This window comes from Crocuta crocuta, unplaced genomic scaffold (assembly GCF_008692635.1).
Source record: "Crocuta crocuta isolate KB4526 unplaced genomic scaffold, BGI_CrCroc_1.0 scaffold170, whole genome shotgun sequence".
Taxonomy (NCBI): domain Eukaryota; kingdom Metazoa; phylum Chordata; class Mammalia; order Carnivora; family Hyaenidae; genus Crocuta; species Crocuta crocuta.
Window position 1 is genome coordinate 6,053,611 of NW_027527853.1, and position 25,564 is coordinate 6,079,174.

Consider the following 25,564-nt stretch of genomic DNA (forward strand, 5'->3'; position numbering starts at 1 on the left):
TGCGGGGGGCGCGGACGGAGTCACCCGGCCCCGCTCCCGGGAGCCGTGCGGTGCCGCGCCGCTCTCCGGGGAGTCTGCCAGTGAGGGGCCAGGAAGCCGAGTCCGACAGCTCCCGGCCATGGGGTAAAGGAATCCGAGTCAAGGGAGACCGCTTCTCACCTTCCTCTCAGCCCTGCTTTTTTCCCCCATGACAACGGAGTTTCCACTACTATATGGAAATGCCTGCGTCGGGCACCGTAAAAGTTTGCCTGCCTGCGCCTTAGTGAGTAGATGGGTGTTGGATTTCCAGTCCCGGGGAATTCGGGAGCCGAAGGATACCTAGGGATCCATCAAAGCAGCTCCATTGTTTTACACCTGAGACAACCGAGGCCCAGAGAGATTGTGTGATTTCCCAATTGCAGGGCTTGTGGCAAAAACCAGGATGGGGACGCGGGTGTTTTTGCCATCCGGTGGCGTGCTCTCTCCACTTCGCTGCTCCTTGTGTACTGGAAATACAGAGCCCTGTCGCGAACGCTGAATGCCCTTTACTGTGAACAGAAAGGAATTGGCAAAGATGGGCAGTATTGTCTTGTCCTACTTAGATGTATCATTTGAACTTCTCCTCTTTTTTTTTTTTTTTAAAGTATCTAGGACCTACTAAGTGCGGGGCTCTGTGACAGACCTGTGTAAGTGTGTAGTCTGCTTTCCAAGGAACTTTAACTTCGTTTGATCGGATTGAGATGCCAAGAGCATATATAGCCAGCTGAAAAGGATGTGTTTGACCAGGGTCAGAAGATGGGCAGTATGGACAGTGCGTGCTTTGGGAGCATAATGCAGGGCAGAGATAGAGGAGGGGATCTGGCTTTTGAAGGAAAAGCACAACGTGTAGAGGGTGGTCAGTGGTGGGTGTAATCCAGCCTGGGCGTGCAGGGGTTGGGGGCGGGGGATGGACAGTGAGCAGATGAGTCTGGTTGGAGCCTTAGAGAATTTCCGTGGGGCAATTAGGAAACAAGTCCTGTATTTTAAAAGTAGGAAAATGCTAGCCTGAGCTTTGAATTTTAGTTGGGCTTTTTCAGTGCATGGTATAGGGAGCCATTAAGAGTTTTTGAGGTGGGGAGTGATCTAATGAAACTGCTAATTTGGGAAATTAGTTTGGTGGCTATGTGCAGGCTGTAAGGGAGTGGAGAGAACCGAGGCAGAGAAACTGGTTGGGACTTACACTTAGTCTTTCCCTACTGAACTAGGATGGGTAGTGATGGTGCTAAAAAGGCCTGATGCAAATGAAAAATCTGTGGAACCTGTTTTCCCTCCTCTTTTTCCTACTGTTTGCAAAATCCACTACAACAAGCAAAAGATCCCTGAGTTTAGAGGAAGAAGTGGGAGTGGTGAGCAGAGGCAGGGTACTTCCATGGGCTTTTTCAGGTCAGAATTTTTTCCATACCTAATTTGTTGCTAATAAGCTATGTTTAGCTCCATATTCTCCAGTGTACTGAATTTGGGATTTAAAAAATTTTTTTAAGGTTTTATTTTTATTTATTTTTTAGAGAGTGAGCGTGAGCTGAGGAAAGGCGTTAAGGGGTGAGAGAGAGAATCTTAAGCAGGCCCATGCTCAGCTCACAGAGCCCAGTGTGGAGCTCGATCCCACAACGTTGGGATCATGACTTGAGTAGAAATCAAGAATTGGGTGTTCAACTGACTGAGTCACCCAGGTGCCCCTTAAAGATTCTATTTTTAACTAATCTGTACACCCACCAGTGGGTCTTGAACTCACAACTCTGAGATCAAGAGTCACATGCTCTACTGACTGAGCCAGCCAGGCACCCCAGAATTTGGGATTTTAAAGAAAGCATCAATTTTAAGTTTTAGACAACAAAGAGGTTTGTATGTTTTCTCCGACTGCTCTTCAGTTTCATTGATGAAATTCAGGGCATGGGTTGAACTGCCAGAGCTTCAAGATAAGGTTGTTCTCAGAGAAGGAAATTCAGGAGATTCAAAGATAATGAATGAGATCAACCATCTAGAAAGCTCTACACTAAAAATTAGTGGTTGAGGCTAGTAAGGAAAATATAGGTCCAATCAAAGGAATCAGGGTATAGTTATAGGAAGGTAAGTACTGACATCTGAAGCTACCAGGTATTCAAAATCTTAAGGTAGTCAATTCTGTACATAGTTGGGAGATGTATTAACAGATGGTTATAGGGCTATTTACTGCAAGAGACATGGGGTTTAACCCATGTCTGTCTGGCACCAGAGCCTGAGCTCTTAACTGTTATGTTATACTGCCTTTGCCAGTGTTGAGGCATTCATTCCCTGTTCCAACCTCTTGAGAAAGAGATGGTCTTCAGGCATTTGTGTAAGGTCAATTCATTTATTTAAAAAATTTTTTTCTTTTTTATGTTTTCATTTATTTCTGTGAGAGAGAGAGAGAGAGAGAGAGGGAGACACAGAATCTGAAGCAGGCTCCAGGCTCTGAGTTGTCAGCACAGAGCCTGACGCGTGGCTCGAACCCACGAACGGTGAGATCATGACCTGAGCTGAAGTCGGAAGCTTAACCGGCTGAGCCACCCAGGTGCCCCAAGGTCAGTTCATTTAAAAAGCAGTCTCATTGTCCCCTGTTTAGCCATATTAGGTAAGTTGGGGCTGTGATTATCTCGGGGAACCTGGAGGTAATAGGCCAGTTCCTGGCAACTACTTGAAACACCTGTGCATTGGTCATCTCACTTTGCAGGCTGCTCTACTTTGCATTTCTCTGTTCTGTGGACATAGAGGTAACAGTGGTGTGGCAGATGGGACTAAGTATTAAGATCCAGGCTTTTACTTTTTTTTTTTTTTAGTGGTACAACCACTATGTGTGTGTATGTGTATGTATGTAAGCGAGCAAGCTCTATGCCCATCATGGGGCTTGAACTCACAACCCTGAGATCAAGAGTTATAGGCTCTACTGTCTGAGCCAGCCAGGTGTCCTCAGGCTTCTATATTACTTTTAACCAGAAAAATGTCTTTTAATGGTCTAAAAGGAAAAGGTGCCTTTGAGTATCTTTAGTTAGCATTAGCCCAAACCATACACAGTAAAAAGTTACATTCTATCTGCCTTTAAAGTTAGGGATAATCTTACCAGTGAGGAAGTAGTGTGGAGAGCAGAAGTTCAGTATGTGTTTTTGTAAGAAATGATTTCCTTTCTATTTTTCTTAAAAAAATTTTTTTAATGTCTTATTTTTTTATATTTGGGAGAGAGACAGAGTGCAAACAAGGGAGGGGCAGAGAGATGGAGACAGAATCGGAAGCCAGCTCCAGGCTTTGAGCAGTCAGCACAGAGCCCAATGTGGGGCTTGAACTCGCAAGCAGTGAGATCACGACCTCACCCAAAGTCTGATGCTTAACTGACTGAACCACCCAGGCGGGGCCCCTCCTTTCTATTTTTGTATTGGTATTTTAGATCTCCTAAAGAGGTCCCTAGATGATCAACCTACCTTTTAGTCAGGATGACAAGGCTAAAGCATTTTCCTTTTACAGAGGTAGATCCTTCAGGTATGCTGGGTTCTGGAGGCTTGCATAGGGCATTCCTACTTAGTTTTTCTTGAGCCAGCCCCACTCTTCTCTTTTCCTTTAGCTGTTATTCGAATATCTGTTTTGTAGTTATCATTCACTACAGTGTGCTCAGCACTGTGGGGGATACAAAGAAAGTCAGTGATAAATTCTGTCCTCAAGAAGCTTTCAGTTAAATAGTAATTCTACTTCTCTACTTATGGCGTTTTACTATACATGTCTACTTTAGTTTTCTATTGCCTCTTTATTTTGAAAAGCAGCTCAATGTTTTTATTACAGTACTCTTTCTTTTAAAAGTGGCACTTTCTTTTAAAGTGGGCTCCTGGGTGGCTCAGTCAGTTGGACCTCTGTCTCTTGATTTCTTTTGGGGTCATGATCCCAACGTTGTGGAATTGAGCCCTGAATCAGACTCTATGCTGAGTGTGGAGCCTGCTTAAGATCCCCTCTCCCTCCCTCTTTCTCCTCCTCTCTCCTATGTGCTCTCTCTTTCTCTCTTAATAAATAAATAAATAAATAAAAGTAGGACTTAAGAAACTCTTGTACCATTAAAAGCTATAAAAGCTTTTATGACCCCAAAGAACTGTATAGTTTCTCTTTCTATTAAAAAGTGTGTAACACTGCTAGGAANCAAGCTGTTCCCTAAGGGGGAGATGTCACACTCTGCCTGACATATTTATTATATGAATGAATGAGTGGTCTTTTTTCAAAGCCAGTTTTCTCTGTTGATTTCCCTGGTTTTGCAAATACTGAAGTTAATCATTTAAAAACGTTTTCTTAAATTTCTTTTTAGAGACAGATAGCATGAGTTGGGGAGAGCGGCAGAGAGAGAGAGAGAGTCCTGAGCAGTCTCCACACTCAGCATGGAGCCTGACTTGGGGCAGCACCCTGGGAGAGAATTCCAAGTAGGCTTTGCACTGTCAGCAAGGAGCCAGTCTTGGGGCTCAAATTCATGAACCATGAGATCATGACCTGAACTGAAACCGAGAGCTGGACGCTTAACCAACTTAGCCACCCAGGCACCCCTCTCTTTTCTTTCTTTTCTGTCATTCTTTTTTAGACCTTATTTAGGTCACACTGTTGTCTTTCCTTTTAATAAACTTAACGATTTATTCGAGATTTTGAAACATCCATTTGACATTTAACCATATACTACCTTTTATTTTTTATTTTTTTTTTACTTTTAGTTAATGTACATTGCAGGGTATATAGGATTGTCTTAGACTCTGGGTCTGGAGTTTTTCTTGTCCAGCAAGAAAGTGGGATGCAGGATTAAAAATGCGAGAGATGGCTAATGTCCAGAGGAAGACAAGAGCCCTGATTAAGGGTCCTTGCTCTGTTTTTATTAGGATCAGAAGGCTTACAAACATGGTGATGGATGTGCTCAAAAAGACAGTGATGGCTCTGAACATTAACTCATGGGTGTGAGGGAGAGGAGATTTGAAGATTCTCAGGGTTAGGGGTTTGGGTTAATCCAAAACAAAATCCTGGCACCGGGCGGAAGGTTGTTTACAGCAGATGTGAGGCACCACCTCTGTTTACCTAAACTGGTCTAGGGAACAAGAAAGAGCATCCTACCTCAGGGTCAACAAGGCACCTTTCTTTATAGACCTATTTACCTGTTTACCTAATTTGGTCCTTCCTTCCTGTGAAAGCAGCTTTCTGCTATAGTCTAAGTTGGGGGCATTTCTGCCCTGAATACCTAATCTTGTTTACCTCATATATCTTTGTTCTCTACTGGGGCCTTTGCCCTGCCTTACCTATAACCTATTTTCTTAATCTTATTTACCCAAACTTGGGTATGAACATCCTATGGCTTTCTAATTCTTTATGCCTTGTTAACCAACCTATCAGTGCAGGCTCAGGGAATTCCTAAGCTTATTCTCCACATAGGATAAAGAAGAATAACAAAATAAACCCCTGTGTACCTACCATCTAGTTTAGGAAATAGAACATTTCCAGTAACTTTGAAGCTCTCTGTGCTCACCTCCCTGGTTGCAAACCTTTTCTCTTCCATGGAGAGGTGATATTATCCTGTATTTAAATAATAATTCCCTTGGTTTTCTTTATACTTTATTAATCTGAATATATTCTTTTTTTTTTTAATGTTTTATTTATTTCTAGGAGAGAGAGAGAGAGAGACAGTGTGAGCAGGGGAGGGTCAGAGAGAGAGGGAGTCACAGACTGAAACAGGCTCCAGGCTCTCAGCTGGCAGTCAGCACAGAGCCCGACGCGGGGCCCGAACCCACGAACCGCGAGATCATGACCTAAGCGAAAGTCGGACGCTTAACCGACTAAGCCACCCAGGCGCCCCAATCTGAATATATTCTTAAACAGTATACTTTTTAGTTTTTTCTGCATTTGACCTTCATAGAAAATTTTCTTCTCTTTTTCCATTTAACATTGTTTTGAGATTCATACAAATGTATACATTCACTGCTGAATGGCAGTCTTATGTGAATATGCCACTAATTATTTTTCTCCTCTGTTGTTTATGGGTCGTTTTGATTTTATTTATTTGTTTCTATCACAGATAATCCATGTCCCAATCTTTGGACAGTACCCAGTGCCCAGTACCCAATTTTGGACATCTCTACCTACGCTCAATTAGGGTTCTCATTCAGTCACATTGTTTTAAATATTATTTATATATGCTTTGTTCGCTATGCAGCTATGAGCCACATGTGCTTTTAAAAGCAAATCAACAAAAAATAACAATTCAATTTTTCAGTCATCCTAGCTGCATTTCAAGTCCTATGTGGCTCTTGGCTACTGTATGGGGCAGAGCAGTTACAGAACAGTTATCATCACAGATGTTTTGTGAAGCCCACCTGATCTGTATTCCAACAGTTCCCAAATGTATCTCCTCTCCCCTGAATTTCAGATTTAGGTAATAATCTTCCAACTCAACATTTCCCTTGGATGGCCAATATGTGTCTTAAACTTACCACGTTCAAACCTGCTCCTCCCACCATCTTCTCCCCCATATCAGTGAATAACACCTCTGTTCTTCCACTTGTTTAGGCTAACAACTTGAGTCATTCTTAACTCCTTTCTTGTTTTCATATCCCTCATCAGTCAGCATATGCATCTGGATTCAGACCACTTCTGACTGCCAACACCCTTGTTCTAATCACACTCTTTTACCCAATACTATGATTACCTCTTTAATCAGTTTCCTTGCTTCTTCACTTTCCTCTGTATGTATGGTTTGTTCTTATCACCACAGGTAGCATGATCTTTTTGAAATCCAAGTCCTATATCTTTGCTAGTAAATGCTTAAAACCTTGCAGTTGATCCCCATTTTGCTCATATTTTTTCCATTAAAAAATTTAAAAAAATTTAATGTTTTATTTCTGAGAGAGAGAGAGAGACAGCGCGAGCATGGGGAGTGTCAGAGAGAGAGGGAGACACAGAATCCAAAACCGACTCCAGGCTCTGAGCTGTCAGAACAGAGCCCGACATGGGGCTTGAACCCATGAACTGTGAGATCATGACCTGAGCCGAAGTCGGATGCCCAACCAACTGAGCCACCCAGGCGCTCCTAAACATTTTTTTAAATTTATTTTTGACAGAGAGTGCGTGCGCATGGGCAGGGAGGGGCAGAGAGAAAGAGGGGGGAAGACAGAATCTGAAGCAGATTCCAGGCTCTGAGCAGTCAGCACAGAGCCCGATGCAGGGCTCGAACCCATGAACCACAAAATCATGACCTGAGCCAAAGTCAGATGCTTAACCAACTGAGCCACCCAGGCACCCCAATTTTGCTCATCTTTAAAGAAAACATCATTTTAATAGCCAAGAAGGCCCCATAGGACCTGGCCTCCCATCATCTCTCTGATCTTGTTTCCAAAATAATCACTCTCATCCCATTCCAGTCACACTGGTCTGTTTACTTAGATTATTTGCACTGCTTCCCCTCTGTTCAGAATGCTCTTCTACCATTGAAGGGCTTTACAGAAAACATAAGGTTTGGGCAAATGTCTTTGAAGGAAATATAAAATTTGGGTGAACAGAGAAGGGGAAGAGAGGATATTTTAGAAGAAATAATGTTAGCAAAAGCTTAGAAGTAGGAAAATTCACAATATAATGAAAGGACAGTATAGATTTTATCCTATAGGAAGTGGAGAGTCTCAAATGCCTTTTGGGAAGTGCAGTCACATTTGAAAGCTATGTTTTTCTTATGATTAATCTGGCTGTTTTTGGGAAGCACAGTTGGAATGCAGACAGAGACTGACAAAGGATAAAGAAGATGTGCAAACAACAAGGAAGGGAGTGTGCACAGGATGTGTGTGAAAGAAGATTTCAGCAGCTTTGATTGGTTGTGAGAGAAACGGAGGAACCCAAGAGGCCTAAGGTTTTGGGCCCGAATGACTTTGAGATTAGTGCTGAGATGAACCTTAAGTAGGAGCGGCCCCAGGGGAGGGAAGCTCTAGCAGGGAGATTCACCTCCAGGCAGCGGGAAGAAGTCCAGTTAGGTGAAATACTGATACTACATGGTGGGTGGCTGGTATTCTAAAGGCCTGCCAAGAACCTGAACAGGTTAGGTTGTTCAGCTGCAGTGGTGGGGCAGTCTCAAGCGCTTCAGAGCTTGCTGTTAACAATCAGGAGGTTAGGTGACTCAGGGCACCTCAGGGCAGTGGACAAGACTGAGCAGTCCTTAAATACCCAGAACCAAAATGGTGATCTAGGTTGTGGATTGGTAGTTAAGGAAAGAGTTCAGTTTAAAGATCAGAACCAGGTTGATAAGTCCTGAACTGGAATGACTTAAATTTTCTCTGTTTAAGGATAGGAAATAGGTCCAGAGCCTAGAACAAGACTAAGCTGCGGTGGAGGCTAAGTAGACTCAGCTCTGAGGCTCTTGATGCTGCTGCTGTTTGAACCATAGAAGATTTAGTAGCTAATGTTTATTGAATGCCTGTTAATGTATTTTGCCTTCTTTTTGGAGCTTCCCATATGTTTATGGCCACAGTAGTTATGTGAGAGAGGTATTGTGGTTCTTCTCTTTTTTTCAAATAAGGATGTTTAGGCTCAAAGAGGTTAACTTGCTCAAGGATACACTGCTAATAAGTGGCCTAGCCAGAAGTGAATCCAGATGGGCTCAGTCAAGAATCACAGGGATTGGCTATTATATCATCGCTTTCCCTAGAGGTAGCTTGGTATCTGTAGTAGAGATGGGGGAGTGAGGACAAGGAGATGGTTTTGGAAGGGATAAACACAGTATATAGTGAGTTGCCGAATATATTAAGTCTGAAGCTTTGCCGAAAGCTATTGCTGAATAGTGAAGGAGAGGTCTGAAATATTTGAAATATGGTTGGACCTTCATAAGAAGGTCTGAGCTGATTTCCTACATCTGATGGCTCTTTGTAGAGATGATGGTTAAAGACATTGACATGGATGGGTATGTGGGAAAGATCTGTGTAGAGATACAGAGGGCCCATGCTACATCCTGAGGAATGCTGACACTTAGGGATGAGGAAACAGAGTTGGAAAGGTTGGGGGTTACAGAGGCAGAAGATGATAATTAGAAGCAGAGTGGTCAGAAGTGTCCAGCCAAAAAGGTTTTAGGCAGACTGGGGCCTTGGGAAAAGACCAAAGGTCATTTCATTGGTAACCTGCAAATAAAGGGGAGGGACTAGAAGCCAGGTTTAATGGGACCTTACAGGATGACTTTGGAAAAAATGTGGTATTGAATTTGGAGAATTGAGATAGACAGCTGGGAAGAGCAGACTTGAACAGAAGTGTGGTAGGAGAAATAAGGAAATTGGTATCATTGGCTGAGAGAAGAAGCTATTGTAGGAGAATAATGCCTAAGGGAGGGCCTGAAAAAAGTAGATGTGAAGATTCAGGTGAAGAGGGTAGTACTGGAAAAATAAAGATTTGTTCAAAAAGGTATTGATTTAACAGGGCAATTGCTTATAAAGAACTTAAAAATGTAGGTCATCTTTACACCTCTGGGCCTTATATCCTCATTTGAAGAAAGAATCCTTCTAGTTCTAAGTCCTGCCAGTTTTCTTTATGCTGTTAACACCAACAGCTAAAAAAATGTGTGGATTTTTAGGGATGGTCCCAGGGCCTAATAGAATGGGTTCCAGTTCAGTTAACATGGTGATCCTTTGCCCAACTTTACAGGCTATTTTAGGATATGTAGAGTTATATATGGAGCCAGGAGCTCTGAAGAAGCAAAGATCCCCTATAATGGTATCCCTGGCATCTGGGACAGTGTCTGGCATATAGTATGAGTTTAGTGTTGGTTGGATGAATTTGTCCAGGGACATGGGCTCCTGGAAGTGGGGAGCCCTAATCATAAACTCAATTTAGTTTTTGCTCAGAGTTTGCCATGTTCTAAATGTCAATGTAGCCAAAAAATTATATTTTTGTGTGTTTTCTTATTATAAAGAAATTAGAGGTTGGAGTGTATTTCCAAGATTTCTTGTCTTTCTGAGTTATTCATAGGAACTAAGGTGGTTTGAAAAGGGATAGGAGGTAAGGGACAGGACAGTGTGGTGGAAAATAACTACAAAGGTTGAAGTCACTGGATTCTTGTCCTTGTTTTCACAGAAATAAATTGTTTTTATTTAACATTTTAGAAATTTTACCATGATTAGTTCTATTAGTGTTTTATTAGCATTAATTTTCATTTTATTTGTGTTTTATTAGGAATAGATTTTTAATTGAAGAAGTTTGGTCCTAGTCAGAGTATAGAGGAAAGATAGAGGCTTAAACAGTAAAGGGGTTGTGGGGTTAATACCAGTTTTGCAGGTTGGTGTCATAAGATCTGCTTTTAATTCTCCTTTATTTTTATGAATTATAAATCAAAAGTAAAAATTAGTGTACAACCAGTATGCACCAGCATTATTTTAGGTGTTGTGGACATAACAATAAGCAACAGTGACAAAAATCCCCATTCTTCTAGTGGGGAAGACAGATGATCAGATAAGTAAAGCAGTTTATTTGTCTTAAAGCCACACTGAATTGAGGGCATTTAAAATCCTGATGGCTAATTTTATAGAACTGAAGAATCTAGTCAGCTCTAGAGTAAAACAGAAGCTTACTCCTGCCATTATAAAAAAAGCATTTCACATTAGTGAGACCTTGTCCTGTAAGTTATTCGTTGTATGTTCATTTTTTTAATGTTTGAGGTAAACTTTTTAAATTTGATATTGATATTTTTGTATACTTTGGAACAGTATAATAAGCATAATTTAACATTTGATTACTCATCTGTTTTTTTTAAGTATAGTTGACATACAATGTTATATTAGTTTCAGTTGTACAGCATAGTGATTGGGCAAATCTCTACGTTATGCTGTGGTGATCACAAGTGTAGCTACCATCTGTCACCATGCAATGCTGTACTGTTGAGTATACTCCCTATGCTGTACCTTTCATTCCCTTGACTTGTTCATTCCACAGCTGGAAGTCTATATTCCCCACTCTCCTTCATTCATTTTGCCCATCCCCCAGCATGCTTCCCTTCTGGCTTGCATCAGTTCTCTGTATTTATAGGTCTGATTCTGCTGTGTGTGTGTGTGTGTGTGTGTGTGTGTGTGTTTTAGATTCCACATATAAATGAAATCGTATGGTATTTGTCTTTCTCTGACTTATTTCACTTAGCATAATACCCTCTAGGTCCATCCATGTTGTTGCAAATGGCAAGATCTCATTCTATTTTATGGCCAAGTAATATTCTATTATATTCCACGTGTATATAGACACCACGTCTTCTTTATCCATTCATCTATCAGTGGATGTTTTGGTCATTTCCATATCTTGGATATTGTAAATAATCCTGCAATGAACATGGGGGTGCGTATATCTTTTTTTGGGGGGGGAGTGCATATATCTTTTTATCATTTTCTTTGGGTAACTACCCAGTAGTGGAATTACTGGGTCATATGGTATTTCTATTTTTAATTGTTTTTAATGTTTGTTTGTTTTTGAGAGAGAGATAACAGGCATGAATGGAAGAAGGACAGGTCAGGGTAGAGGATCTGAAGCAGACTATGTGCTGACAGCAGAGAGCTTGATGCAGGCTTGAGCTCATGAGCCATGAGATCATGGCCTGAGTTGAAGTTGGATGTTTGACTGACTGAGCCACTCAGGCGCCCCTCTATTTTTAATTTTTTGAGGAACTTCCATATTATTTTCCACAGTGGCTGCACCGGTTTACGTTCCCACCAACAGTGCGTGAGGTTTCCTTTTTCTCCACATCTTTGCCAACACTTATTTCTGTTTGATTCTAGCCATTCTGATAGGTGTGAGGTGCTATCTCAGTGTGGTTTGGATTTGCATTTCCCTCATGGTAAATAATGTTCATCTATATGTATCCTTTGGAAAAATGTTTGTTTAGGTCTCTGCCCATTTTTAAATTGTTTTTTGTGTGTTGAGTTGTGTAAGTTCTTTATATATTTTGGATACTAACTCTTCATCGGACATATCATTTACAAATATCTTCTCCCATTCAAAGGTTAGCTTTTCATTTTGTTGATGGTTTCCTTTGCTGTGCAAAAGCTTTTTATTTTGGCATAATCACAATAGTTTATTTTTGCTTTTGTGTCCCTTGTGTGAGGAGACGTATCTAGAAAAATGTTGCTAAGGTTGATATTCAAGAGAGTCTGCCTATGTTTTCTTGTAGGAGTTTTATGGTTTCAGGTGTCACATTTAGGTTTTTAATCCACTTTGAGTTTATTTTTGTGTATGGTGTAAGAACGTGGTCCACTTTCATCCTTTTGCATGTAGCTGTTCAGTTTTCTGAACACTATTTGAAGAAACTGTTTTTTCCCATTGTATATTCTTGCTTCCTTTGTTGTAGATTAATTGACCATATAAGCATGTGTTTATTTCTGGGCTCTCTATTGTGTTCCATTAATCTGTATGTCTGTTTTGTGCTAGTGCCATGCAGTTTTGATTACTGTAGCTTTGTAGTATATCTTGAAATCTGGAATTGTGATACCTCCAGCTTTGTTCTTCTCAAAATTGCTTTGGCTGTTTGGGGTCTTTTGTGGTTCCATACAGATTTTAATATTATTCTGGTTCTGTGAAAAATACCATTGATATTTTTATAGGGACTGCATCAATGAATTTGTGGATTGTTTCCCTTTCTGTTATTTCATTATTAATATTGCTGTGGCTAGTACTCCCAGTACTATGTTGAATAAAAGAGGCAAAAGTGGACACCTTAGTCTAGTTCCTGACCTTAGAGGAAAAGCTCTGTTTTTCACTATTGTGTATGATGTTAGCTGTGGGTTTTTCATGTATGACTTTTATTATGTTGATGTATATTCTTGCTGAAACTTTGTTGAGAGTTTTTATCATAAACAGATGTTGGATTTTTGTCAAATGTTTTTTCTGCATCTGTTGATTGAGATAATTTTAGGGCTTTTATTCTTTGTTTTGTTTTGTTTTTAATTTTTTAAATGTGTTTTATTTATTTAAGAGAGAGAGAGAGAGAGAGGCAGTGTGAGCAGGGGAGGGTCAGAGAGAGAGGAATATACAGAATCCGAAGCAGGTTCCAGGCTCTGAGCTAGCTTTCAGCACAGAGCCTGACACGGGGCCTGAACCCACAAACCGCGAGATCATGACCTGAGCCGAAGTTGGATGTTCAACCAACTGAGCCACCTAGGCACCCCTTATTCTTTGTTTTGTTGATGTGGTATATCATGGTGATTGATTTGCAAATATCAAACCATCCTTGTATCCGTGGAATAAATCCCACTTGATCATGGGGAATGATCCTTTTAATGTATTGTTGAAAGGAATTTGCTAAAATTTTCTTGAGGATTTTTGCATCTGTTGTACATCAGGGATATTGGCCTGTAGGTTGCTTCTTGTTGTTGGTGTTTGTAGTGTCTTTGGGTTTGCTATCAGGGTAACCCCTGGCTTCATAGAATGTATTTTGAGGCTTCGTCTTCTATTCTTCGGAATAGTTTGAGGAGAATAGGTATTAACTCTATTTTGTTTTATTTTTTTAAGTTTATTTATCTTGAGAGAGTGCACATACATGACTGGAGGAAGGGCAGAGACGGAGGGAGAGAGAGAATTCCAAGCAGGCTCCTTGCTGTCAGCGCAGAGCCCAGTGCAGGGCTCGATCCCACAAACTGTGAGATCATTGACCTGAGCCAAAATCAAGAATCAGACCCTCAACTGACTGAGCCATTCAGGCGCTCCTACTTTAAATGTTTGGTAGAATTCACCTGTAAATCCATCTGGTCCTGGACTTTGCCAGGAGTTTTTTGATTACTGATTCAGATTGATCACTAGTAATTGGCCTGTTCAGATTTTCTATTTCTTTCTGATTCAGTTTTTGGAAGATTGTATGTTTTTAGGAATTTATCCATTTCTCCTAGGTTGTCAGATTTGTTGCCATGTAATTTTTCATAGTATTCTTTCTTAATCCTTTAAATTTCTGTTGTGTTGGTTGTTATTTATCCCTTTTCATTTTTGACTTCTAGTTTTGGTTTTGCTGTTACCTTGGCTGTGTAGTTGTGGATGCTGGGCCAGATTATCTTTAAAATTTCTACTACCTCCATGAATCTGAGACTTTGTTTTAAAAACTCTAATTTCTTTTGAAACTGCAAAAGAAATTTTACCTTGTTCTTAGCTGTGTCGTGGCTCTGAAAATAGGCAGTTTCTTGTAATTAGTTAGGGTCGTGATACTAGTATAATTGAGTTTCTGGCAGTAGAGATTATATAACTTTTGTGAAATGATGTGTAATAAAGAGTATTCTTTTGACAACTCATCTGATACATTCAATATTTATAATCAGTTGGTGCTCTTAACAGTTTTAATATTTTAAATAGCTGTAGTTTCTTTTGTAGTGTAATAACAGTCTCAGTCAAGATAAGTTTATGAGAATGATAATACCGCTTATTGTCAAACCTGTTGTCATGAAGGATCCAAATTCTCTTGCAATAATAACTGGCTAAAAAATATCTAACGATTCAGTGACTAGCATAATGGACCTTGCAGTTCATCATTTTTTTTTTTCTTCTGTCTGCAAAAGAAAATGGCTGTGGAGCAAACCTAAGTCTTAATTGACTTTCTTAAGGAATGAGATTCTGAAATCAGTATTTGTGCTCTTTAATTTAAAAAAAAAATTTAATGTTTTTTTATTTCTGAGAGAGAGAGAGAGAGAGACAGCATGAGCAGGGGAGGGTCAGAGAGAGAGGGAGACACAGAATCTGAAACAGGCTCCAGGCTCTGAGCTAGCCTTCAGCACAGAGTCTGATGTGGAGCTTGAACCCATGAACTATGAGATCATGACCTGAGCCGAAGTCGGATGCTTAACCGACTGAACCACCCAGGTGCCCCCAATTTTTTTTTTTGAAGAAAAAAATGACTTACCACGTGTGCACTGGAAATCAAACATCCTGCCCCTTAAAGAAAGAAAGAAATGAATTTATTTAATGTATGTGTGATTTTTAAAATTAATTTTTGATACCAAAGTAATACAGGGAGAGTTTTAAGAGTCAAATAGTACTAAAAGGTTTATAGCAAAAAAAATAGCAGTTCCCTACCCTTACTCCATCCTTACTTCCTACTCCATAGAGGTACCTGCATTTGACTCTTTCAGCTATTTATTTTGAAATTTATTTTAATATTTCCAAATAATATACTGCTCTTCCTTGACTTCTTAATTTTTGGAATTGTCATGTTGACTTGATTTTATGGTAGGTAAAGATGTAACTCTTTTCCGTATCTTTCTATCTTGCCCTGTCTTACCAAAATAGTTATATCACAGATTTTGTATATTGCTTCATTCAGTGTTGACATTATCATGACTTTATAAATACTGTTCACTGCCAAATCATGTAACTTGGTTATGATATTTTTTGTTTGTCATTTTATTTTTGCCTTGTTTTGTCATTTTCTTAATTTTCTGTTTACTTATGTCTGATTCTTCCCACTTGCTTCTACAGCCATTTAGTATAATTTCCCATGTGATCAGACCTATTAAATGATCTATTGATTTCATATTTTTTTCTTAGAGACATTTTTTTCTGGACACTTGCACCCCCAGCTGTAGTCTGGACTAGTTTTCCTCCAGGTCTGCCGCAAAGTGGTTGCTTGGAATTTTTCTTTACTTCCATATTGGCTCTGTTTCCTGGATCTCATATTTTGTTCTGTCTTGGCTTGCCCCTTTATTCAAGAGACACATGTCCTCCAGTAGCTTCTTGAGAAAGAGCACATGGGAAATAGCTTTTTTTTTTTTTTAAGTTTATTTATTTCTGAGACATGAGAGAGGTTCCCAGGCAAGATCTGCATTGTCAGTGCAGAGCCCGATGCTGGGCTTGAACTCATGAACCAGGGTATCATGACCTGAGCTGAAATCAAGAGTTGGACACTTAACCGACTGAACCATCCAGGGGCCCTGAGAGATAGCTTTTTAAAAGATCTTATAATAGGGGCGCCTGGGTGGCTTAGTCGGTTAAGCGTCCGACTTTCGCTTAGGTCATGATCTCGCGGTTCGTGGGTTCGAGCCCCGCGTCGGGCTCTGTGCTGACTGCCAGCTCAGAGCCTGGAGCCTGTTTCAGTCTGTGACTCCCTCTCTCTCTGACCCTCCCCTGCTCACGCTGTCTCTCTCTCTCTCTCTCTCTCCTAGAAATAAATAAAAATAAAAAAAAAATTAAAAAAAAAAAAGATCTTATAATGATTTCCTAATCAGAAAAGTGTAGATCTGAGTTTTAGTATGAAGCTACACATTTGTAGAATAAGTCTACACAATTGAGAGAGATGACATGCATGGCTTCCAATCTTCCATCCAGCTGTAGAATTCTAGGATTCTAAATACTTGAGAATTAAATGATTTTACAGATAATCTAGCAAATGGTTAAAGCAACCAGCTTTCAAAGAGACCCCTTCCAGGACTTTGACCAAACAACCAAACAAACAAACAAGACCTGTGACCTCTCTTTTCTTCCTTTCCTTTGTTTTTAATAGTATCTAAAGATTTGCTTTAAGGAAGAAGTATATTTGAAAATGAAGAGAAACATTAGCTCTGTTTTTTTTCCTTCTTTCTTCAGTTGGTGAAAATTCCCATGTTCCCTTTTTCCCTTTGGCTACTCAGATTTTGTGTGCTCTGCTGACGGCTAATACAGATCACTGTGTATAAATCATTGGTCACCATCTGAAGAGTTTGGGAGTATGAGGCATTCTTGAGCTCAGAATATGTCCCGGGAGGGACAATCAGGATCAACGAGCTAGACTCCTGGTTTGGAGTTTATACTTCAGAATGCCGTCCGGTGACAGAATGTCTTATTTGCTCTATATTTTTGTTCTCTTGGGAGCCAGCGTGATGTAGTAGAAAGGTCACTCTGTCTAGTGGTCAGAAGATTTGAGTTCAAGCCCTCTTTGGCACAGACTGGCTTTGTTATCTTGAGTGGGTTACTTTGCATGGGCCTCTTTCTACTAGACATTAAACTAAGTAGCTTCAAAACCCCTATTAGTCCTAATAAGTTTTGATATCTGAGCAGCATTGGCTTCTACTAGTGTACAGTTCCTTTTCTTTCCTTGTGCTAAAATGTCAATACCTTCTCACTTTGTGTTGTTTTTATTTTAGAGAGTCTGACCACCTCATCTGTAAAGCAGGTGTCTGCAGATCAGTAGGCTGAGATGTAGCATGCACATATTTTTGCAGTTGTCTTTTAAATGTGTATCAACACTTAAAAATCCCAAGAGTTCAGTTCATTTAGGGAAAATGGGGAGACCTGTTGACATTGGGCCCACATTGCTGCCTGGCAGCACTTGGCCTGAGCTGAGATTTGCTTCCTCTCTGATGGGGCGAGTATTCCTTCTCACCACAATTCCACTTCACTTATGTTACCTTTTTGGACCTGTAAGGGTTTAAATTTGTGAATTTTGGGGGCGCCTGGGTGGCTTAGTCGGTTAAGCGTCCGACTTTCGCTTAGGTCATGATCTCACGGTTCGTGGGTTCGAGCCCCGCGTCGGGCTCTGTGCTGACTGCCAGCTCAGAGCCTGGAGCCTGTTTCAGAGTCTGTAACTCCCTCCCTCTCTGACCCTCCCCTGTTCACGCTGTCTCTCTCTATCCTAGAAATAAATAAAAATATTTAAAAAAAAAAAAAATAAATTTGTGAATTTTGCTATAAAGTGACTGAAGGAAGTGAGTCTTACTAGGTTTTAGTCATACCAGAGGTTTTGGTTGTAGTGAAAATGAGGAAAATAAATATATAAATTGCTGTAAAGATACAGAAATGATTGTGTGATCAGAACTGCCCCCTGCCATATTGATGGTTTGTAAAGAATCATCACATCATTTAATGGGATCCTTATAGCAACTGTATATGGTTCACAGAGACAGGAAAATTCCCACAGCTCTTAAGAAGTTTAATTCAGACGACTCTGCTGCCTCTGAATTTACCTGATTATCTGGAACCCAGGCGAGACGTTGGGGTTAGGGTGGGTGTAGAAGAGCATGTTAAGTTTGCTTCTAGGTGGGGCGCCTGGGTGGCTCAGTCGGTTAAGCATCCAACTTCCTCTCAGGTCATGATCTCATGGTCCGTGGGTTCAAGCCCCGCATCAGGCTCTATGCCGACAGCTCAGAGCCTGGATCCTGTTTCAGATTCTATGTCTCCCTCTCTCTCTGCCCCTCCCCAGCTCGTGCTCTGTCTCTCTCTGTCTCAAAAATAAACGTTAAAAAAAAAAGTTTGCTTCTAGGAAAGTGAGAAGAGCTGTCGGCCTGGGCTAGGTGGGCATGCATAAGAGATGGAGCAGGTCACTTCTCCAGCCTTTGCGGTGTCTCTCAAGATGCCCAACAAGAAGAGAGCAGGAAAGGAGAACAAATTAGTGTACAGTCTATCAAGATGATGAGTTTCACAGTGTGAGGAAGACTGAGAAGCAAGATGACTGGGTTATATGCATATGTTTATTACATAGACATATATAGAATATATATATTATATATATATGTATATGATATATATTATATATATGACCTGTAGGTCAGGTCATATAAATAAGGCAGATGGGGACCCTCACACTGGGAAGAAAACATTCCTAGAAGCTGAATATATAAGACTATCTGGCCAATTAGATACGTGGTTAAAACAACAGACTTTTTTTTTTTTTTAAGTAAAATGGATATTTATTTGTACTTAAAATCAGCCAGCCAAACTGGTACTAACATTATCATGATTCAGAAAAATAGGAAACATCTTTCTATGACTATTAGAGTAATGAATGAATTAGGGGTTGTAGTAATGTATCTAATAAATGTTTTATATATACATACATTATGTATAAATGTTTTATATATATGCATATAATATGTGAATGGTGTGTGTGTGTGTATATATATATAATTTGCAACAGCTTTATTTATACTAAACAATTCATCTTCTTAAAGTACACCATTCAGATGTAGTGGTGGTAGGGTCACACACGAAAATAATAAAGTGTACCATTTGGTGGTTTTCAGTGTATTCATAGATCTATGCAGCTATTACCACAAACAATTTTAAACATTTTTATCACCTCAGAAAGAAACCATATATCCCTTAGCAGGAACTCTCTATTTTCCTCATTTTCCAGCCTCAGACAACCATCAGTCTACTTTTTGTCTTTATGGATTTGCATATTCTGGATATTTCATATAAATAGAATGATACAGGGGCACCTGGGTGGCTCAGTCGGTTAAAAGTCCAACTTTGGCTCAGGTCATGATCTCACGGTTCAAGAGTTTGAGCCCTGTGTCAGGCTCTCTTCTCAGGGAACTTGGAATCTGCTTCAGATTCTGTGTCTCCCTTTCTTCTGCCCCTCCCCAGCTTTCTCTCTCTCTCTCTCTCTCTCTCTCTCTCAGAAATAAATGTTAAAAAATTTTTTAATAGAAAAATTTTAAAAACTTAAATAGAATAATACAGTATGTGTTCTTTTGTCTGCTCTTGCTTGGGATAATGTTTTCAGAGTTTATCCATGTTGTTGCATATACCAGTGCTTATTTGTCTGTATCTTAGGAAAACCTTTAATAAACATTGAGTTTTTTTTCTAGCTTTGGCCTTCTAGTAGCATAGAATCCAGGCTGTAACATCTTCTCTAATGTAATGTAGACATCCTTCTGCATTAACTTTTTTTTGAGGGGGGAGTGGGTAGGTGTAGATATATCTGGATACAGATATATTTTTAATTAAAAAAAACTTTAAATTTTAAACTAATTTGAACTTAAAGGCTCAACTTGTAAAAGTAATAACACCTACCCTATATATCATCGTAGTATAATTATCAAGAATAAGAAAACAGTATATTTACTTTTGTGGTTAATAAATATCTTGGGAGAGATACTTTGGGATTATGCAAATCCTTTTTTACCTCAAACTTTTTAGCATTCACTGGTAGATCTTGTCTGTGCATTTATTACTGCCCCTCCTGATTATTTCCCTCTTTCCTTGTTTATTTACTAATTGAAATTCTGTGAGGTAGACTTTTTCCTCTCATTTATTTACTTAATTATTTATAACAGCATGGATTCACAGATATTTATTCTATGGATTAGAATTCAGTGCTATCATTTTATTACTCAAATTGTTCTAGCTTTGGTCATTAAGGGCTTCTTTGGGTGGGCTCCTGTATATGTTCAGTAAGCCTCCATCTTTTTTAGAGAATATCTTTACTTCTGACATTAAATGGTGTTTCAGGCTCAACTTGTATTTCTTTGCCCTAGCTCTAGAGTCAACCACTTAATTCCTCTTATTAGAAAATGATGTTTAGGGACCAAGATCTGAGCACTAGATGTACTCACTTTAACTGAGGTTGTCATTGCTTTTAGTGGATAGGTTAGCTACTCCCGCACATACACCTACTTCTGTTTCTTTGTATGTATTCAGAGTCATGAGTTTGTATTAAAACTGCTGATTCAAAATTTGGTACTACGAAGTTTTATTTTAAGTCTTTTTCCTTTATAACTTTTTTTCTCTAACCATGAGTACACTGAATTGCATTACCTATAATTTATTTGATATATTTTTTTAATGTTTTATTTATTTTTAAGAGAGAGAGAGACAGCCTGAACAGGAGAGGGTCAAAGAGAAAGGGAGTCACAGAATCTGAAACAGGCTCCAGGCTCTGAGCTAGTTGTCAGCACAGAGCCCGACACAGGGCTCGAACCCACCAATCATGAGATCATGACCTGAGGCGAAGTCGGAGGCTTAACCAACTGAGCCACCCATATACGTATTTACTTACTTAATTCTAATTTCATAATTGTTAGCCCCTACCTCTGTTAAGAAACACGTTGATAACTAGATTATAACATTTATGTATAGTTCTTTTAGTCTTTAGCCTGGAAACTGTATCCATTCAGAATACTGTTTTCTGGAGTTAGGTTAATTTCTTTCTTAGCTCTTTTAGTATGATTATGTTCATTTATAATGCAGTTAGGTTTGTTTGTTAGTGTTTTGTTTTTGAGAGAGAAAGAGGTGGTGGGGGGAGAAGGAGAGAGAATCTTAAGCAGGCTGCAGGCTCCACGCCCAGTGCACAGCCCAACATGGGGGCTCAATCTCACAACTGTGAGATTATGGCTGGAGCCAACATGAAGAATCAATGCTTAACTGAATGAGCCACCCAGGCGTCCCTGTTAGTGTTTTTATTTTATTTTGCACACCCCTCATCCTGATTAATTTTAAGTGTATAGTTCAGTGGTACTGAGTACATCACATTTTGGGGCAGCTTTCACCACCATCCATTTCCAGAACTATTCATTTTCCCAAACTGAAACGCTGTACCCAGCAGACAGTAACTCCCCAATCTTCTTTCTCAACCCCTGGCAACTACTGTTTTACTTTGTCTCTGAATTTGACTGCTAAAATACCACAAGTAAGTGGAATTGTACAGTCTTTGTCACCTTGTGATTGGCCTAGTGTAATGTCTTCATGATTAATCCATGTTATAGCATGTATCAGAATTTCCTTTTTAAATTTTTAAAAAATGTTTTGTTTATATTTGGGAGAGAGAGACAGAGCATGAGCACGAGGCTGGGGGAGGGAGGGCAGAGAGAGAGAGACACGCACACACAGGATCCGAAGCAGGCTCCAGGCTCTGAGCTGTCAGCACAGAGCCACATGCAGGGTTCGGATCATGAACTGTGAAATCATGACCTGAGCTGCCGTCGGACACTTAACCAACTGACTGAGGCACCTGGGTGCCCCAGAATTTCCTTCCTTTTTAAAGCTGAATAATATTCCATTGTTTGTACCACATTTTGTTTTCATCCATCAGTAGATTCTTGGGTTGCTTCCATCTTTTGACTATTGCAAATGAAGCTGCTGTTAACATGATTGTACAGTTATCTGTTTGAGTCCTTTCATTTCTTCAGGGTGTATACCCAGAAGTGGAATTGCTGGATCATATAGTAGTTTTAAATTTCTGAGGAACTGCCATACTGTTTTCCATATGGCTGCACCATCTTACATTCTAACAGTGCACAAATGTTTCATTTCTTCCACATTCTTTTTCTTAATATATATTTTTTAAATTATTTTTTTAAGTAATCTCTACACCCACTGTGGGATTCAAACCCACAACCTTGAGATCAAGACTCTCACGCCCTACTGGCTAAGCCAACCTCAGCATTCTTGCCAATACCTATTTTCTGTTTTTTTGTTTTGTTTTGATAATAGCCATCCAGTGGTAATTCTTTGTGGTTTTGATTTGCGTATCTCTAATGATGATTGATGTTGATATATATGTCTTCTTCTGGAGAAATGTCCATTTAACTCCTTTACCACCACCACCACCACCTTTTTTAAAAATAAGTTTATTCATCCAGAGAGAGAGAGAGAGAGAGAGAGGAAGGCAGCACAAGTGGGGGAGGAGCAGAGAGAGAGGGAGAGAATCCCAAGCAGGTTCCACACCGTCAGCACAGAGCCCTATGCAGGGCTCGAACTCACAAACTGTGAGATTGTGACTCGAGCTGAAACCAAGAGTCAGAACCGCAACCGACTGAGTCACTCAGGTGTCCCTCTCTCTCTCTCTCTCTTTTTTTTTTTTTAAATGTTTTATTTATTTCTAGGNCTTTTTTTAAGATTTTATTTTTTTAGTAATCTTTACACCCATCGTGGAGGTCAGACCCACCACACTGAGCTCAAGAGTTCCACAGTTTACCAACTGAGCTAGCCAGACGCCCCACCTTTGCCCGTTTTTGAATCAGTTTGGTTATTCTCAGTTGTTATGTTGTAGGAGTTCTTGTATATTCTGGATATCAATCCTTATCAGTATGACTTGCAATTTTTTTTTCCATCCACAGGTTGCCTTTTGCTCTATTGCTTATGGTTTGCACATTTTTTTTTTATTTTGAGGTAGTCCATATTTTTCTTTTGTTGCCTGTGCTTTTGTTGTATCCAAAGAATCTTTGCTAGATCCAGTGTTGTGAAGCTCTGTGTTATCCTTCAGAGTTTTATCTCTGAGATCTTTAGTTTATATCTTTTTTTTCCAATGTTTATTTATTTTTGAGAGACAGAGAGAAACAGAGCACACACAGGGGAGGGGCAGAGAGAGAGGAGACGCAGAGTATGAAGCCGGCTCTAGGCTCTGAGCCGTCATCCCAGAGCCTGACATGGGGATCGAACCCACGAACCAGGAGACCATGACCGAGCTAAAGTTGGATGTTTAACCAACTTACTGAGCTACTCAGATACCCCTATGTCTTTTTTTTTTTTAATATTTATTTATTTTTGAGAAAGACAGAAACAGAGCGTGAATGGGGGAGGAGCAGAGAGGGAGGGAGCAACAGAATCCGAAGCAGGCTCCAGGCTCTGAGCTGTCAGCAGGGAGCCCGACTTGGGGCTTGAACTCAAGGACTGCGAGATCATGACCTGAGCCAAAGTTGGATGTTTAGCCAACTGAGCCACCCACGCGCCCCTCTATAGTTTATATCTTTAATTCATACCCTTGGATTTTTTTAGTCAGAAAGTTAGAAGACCTTGGGGCGCTTGGATGGTTCAGTCAGTTAAGCATCAGACTCTTGATTTTGGCTCAGGTCGTGATCTTATGGGTTTGTGAGTTCAAGCTCTGCTTTGGGCTCCGCAATGCTGATGCAAAGCCTGCTTGGGATTTTCTCACTCTCCCCCTCTCTATCCTCTCTATGCCCCTCCCCTGCTCATGTGTGCTCGCTCTCTCTCACTGTCTCTCTCAAAATAAATAAATAAATAAACAAACAAACAAAGTCTCTCTCTTTTAATGTTTATTTACTTTTGAGAGAGAGAGAGAGAGAGAGACAGAGTGTGAGCAGGGGAGGAGCAGAGAGAGAGGGAGACACAGAATCTGAAGCAGGCTCCAGGCTCTGAGCTGTCAGCACAGAGCCCGACGTGGGGCTCAAACCCATGAACTGTGAGATCATGATCTGAGCTGAAGTTGGCCGCTTAGCCAGCTGAGCCACCCAGGCACCCCTAGAAAGCCTTTCTCTATACCAAGGTTAAAGAAGAATTCCACTGTTTTTTTTTTCCTAATACTTAAACAGTTTCATTTTTGTATTTAGTTTATCCATTGGGAATTTAATTTTGTGAGTGGTGTTAGATATGGATCTAATTTTATTTTTTTCCAAAGGCTACTAAATGTTCCAAACACTGTTTGTTAAAGAGTTTGTTTTTTTACCCACTTGAAATGCTACTTTTGTCAAATACTAAATTTCTCTCTCTGTCTCTCTCTCTATATATATGGTTTGGTCACAGTATCGTGGAAGAGTCCATTCTCTTCTTTCTAGTCTTTGCTACTGATTTGTTTGTCTTTGTGATGAGGCAGTACCGTACTGTTTTCATAGACTTTATAGTATGTTTTAATGTCTGGTAAGTCTAGTATCCCACTTAAAGTTATTCTTTTCAGTGTTTTCCTGGCTGCTTTTCTTCTCCTCCTCCTCCTCCCCCTCCTCCTTCTTCTTCNCCCCTCCTCTTCCTCCCCTCCAGCTCCTCCCCAGTCTTCTCCTTCTCCTCCTCCTCTTCCTTTTTCTCCTCCTCCTTCTCCTCCCCCCTCCTCCCTTCTTCCCCTCCCCCCTCCATCATCATCATCATCATCATCATCATCATTATTATTTTAATGTTTGTTTTGTGGAGAGAGAGAGACAGAGTGTGAGCCAGGGAGGAGCAGAAAGGGAGACAGAATCCACACCAGGCTCAGATTCTGAGCTATCAACATGAGCTGGATGTGGGGTTCAAACCCACATACTGTGAGATCACGATCTGAGCTGAAACTGGGCACTTAACTGACTGAGCCACCCATGCGCCCCTCATTATTATTATTTTTAATGTTTATTTTTGAGGAGAGAACAGGAGAGGGGCAGAGAGAGGGAGACATAGAATTTGAAGCAAGCTCAAGGCTCTGAGGTGTCAGCATGGAGTCTGGCGCGGGGCTCAAACTCACTGTGAGATCATGACCTGGGCTGAAGTCTGATGCTTATTAGCTGACTGAGCCACCCAGGTGCTATTCTTAAGTATTTGTTTTCTGTATAAAGTTTAATATTGGGGGGCACCTGGGTGGCTCAGTCAGTTAAGTGTCCTCAGGTCATGATCTTGTGGTTCATGGGTTCAAGTCCTGCATCATGGTCTCTGCTGTCAGCACAGAGCTGGTTGGGATCCTCTGTCTCTCTCTCTCTGCTCCTCTCACACATATTCTCTCTCTCTCTCTCTCTCTCTCTCTCAAAAGCAAATAAACATTAAAAGTTTTTTTAAAAGTTTAAATTCGGGACGTCTGGGTGGCTAAGTCATTTGAGCATTGGACTCTTGGTTTCGGCTCAGGTCATGATCTCACTGTTTGTGGGACTGAGACCCTTGTTGGGCTCTGTGCTGACAGCAGGGAGCCTGCTTGGGATTCTCTCTCTCTTCCTCTCTCTCTCTTCCCCTCCCCCTACTTGTATACTTTCTTTCTCTAGCTTCTCAAAGTAAACATTAAAATCTTTAAATAAAATAAAGTTTCATATCAGTTTGTCTAACTCCATAATACAACATTTTGGTATTTTTTGGGATTCTATATTAATTTTTAAACTGTTATTGTCAGAATCATAGGAATTCTTGACAGTATCACTGCTACTGATAGGCCCCGAGA

The 25,564-nt window shown here is 40.3% G+C and overlaps 1 protein-coding gene across 2 annotated transcripts in view; it reads left to right on the forward strand.

The window, feature by feature from the left end:
• The first annotated feature begins 243 nt into the window (after positions 1-243).
• IDE (insulin degrading enzyme) overlaps positions 244-25,564 on the forward strand; it is a 114,182-nt gene continuing 88,861 nt past the window's right edge. For both annotated transcript variants that reach the window (XM_077779839.1, XM_077779842.1), the window contains exon 1: positions 244-262. The gene's annotated coding sequence lies outside the window, so the exon portion shown is untranslated. The remainder of the gene's footprint in view (positions 263-25,564) is intronic.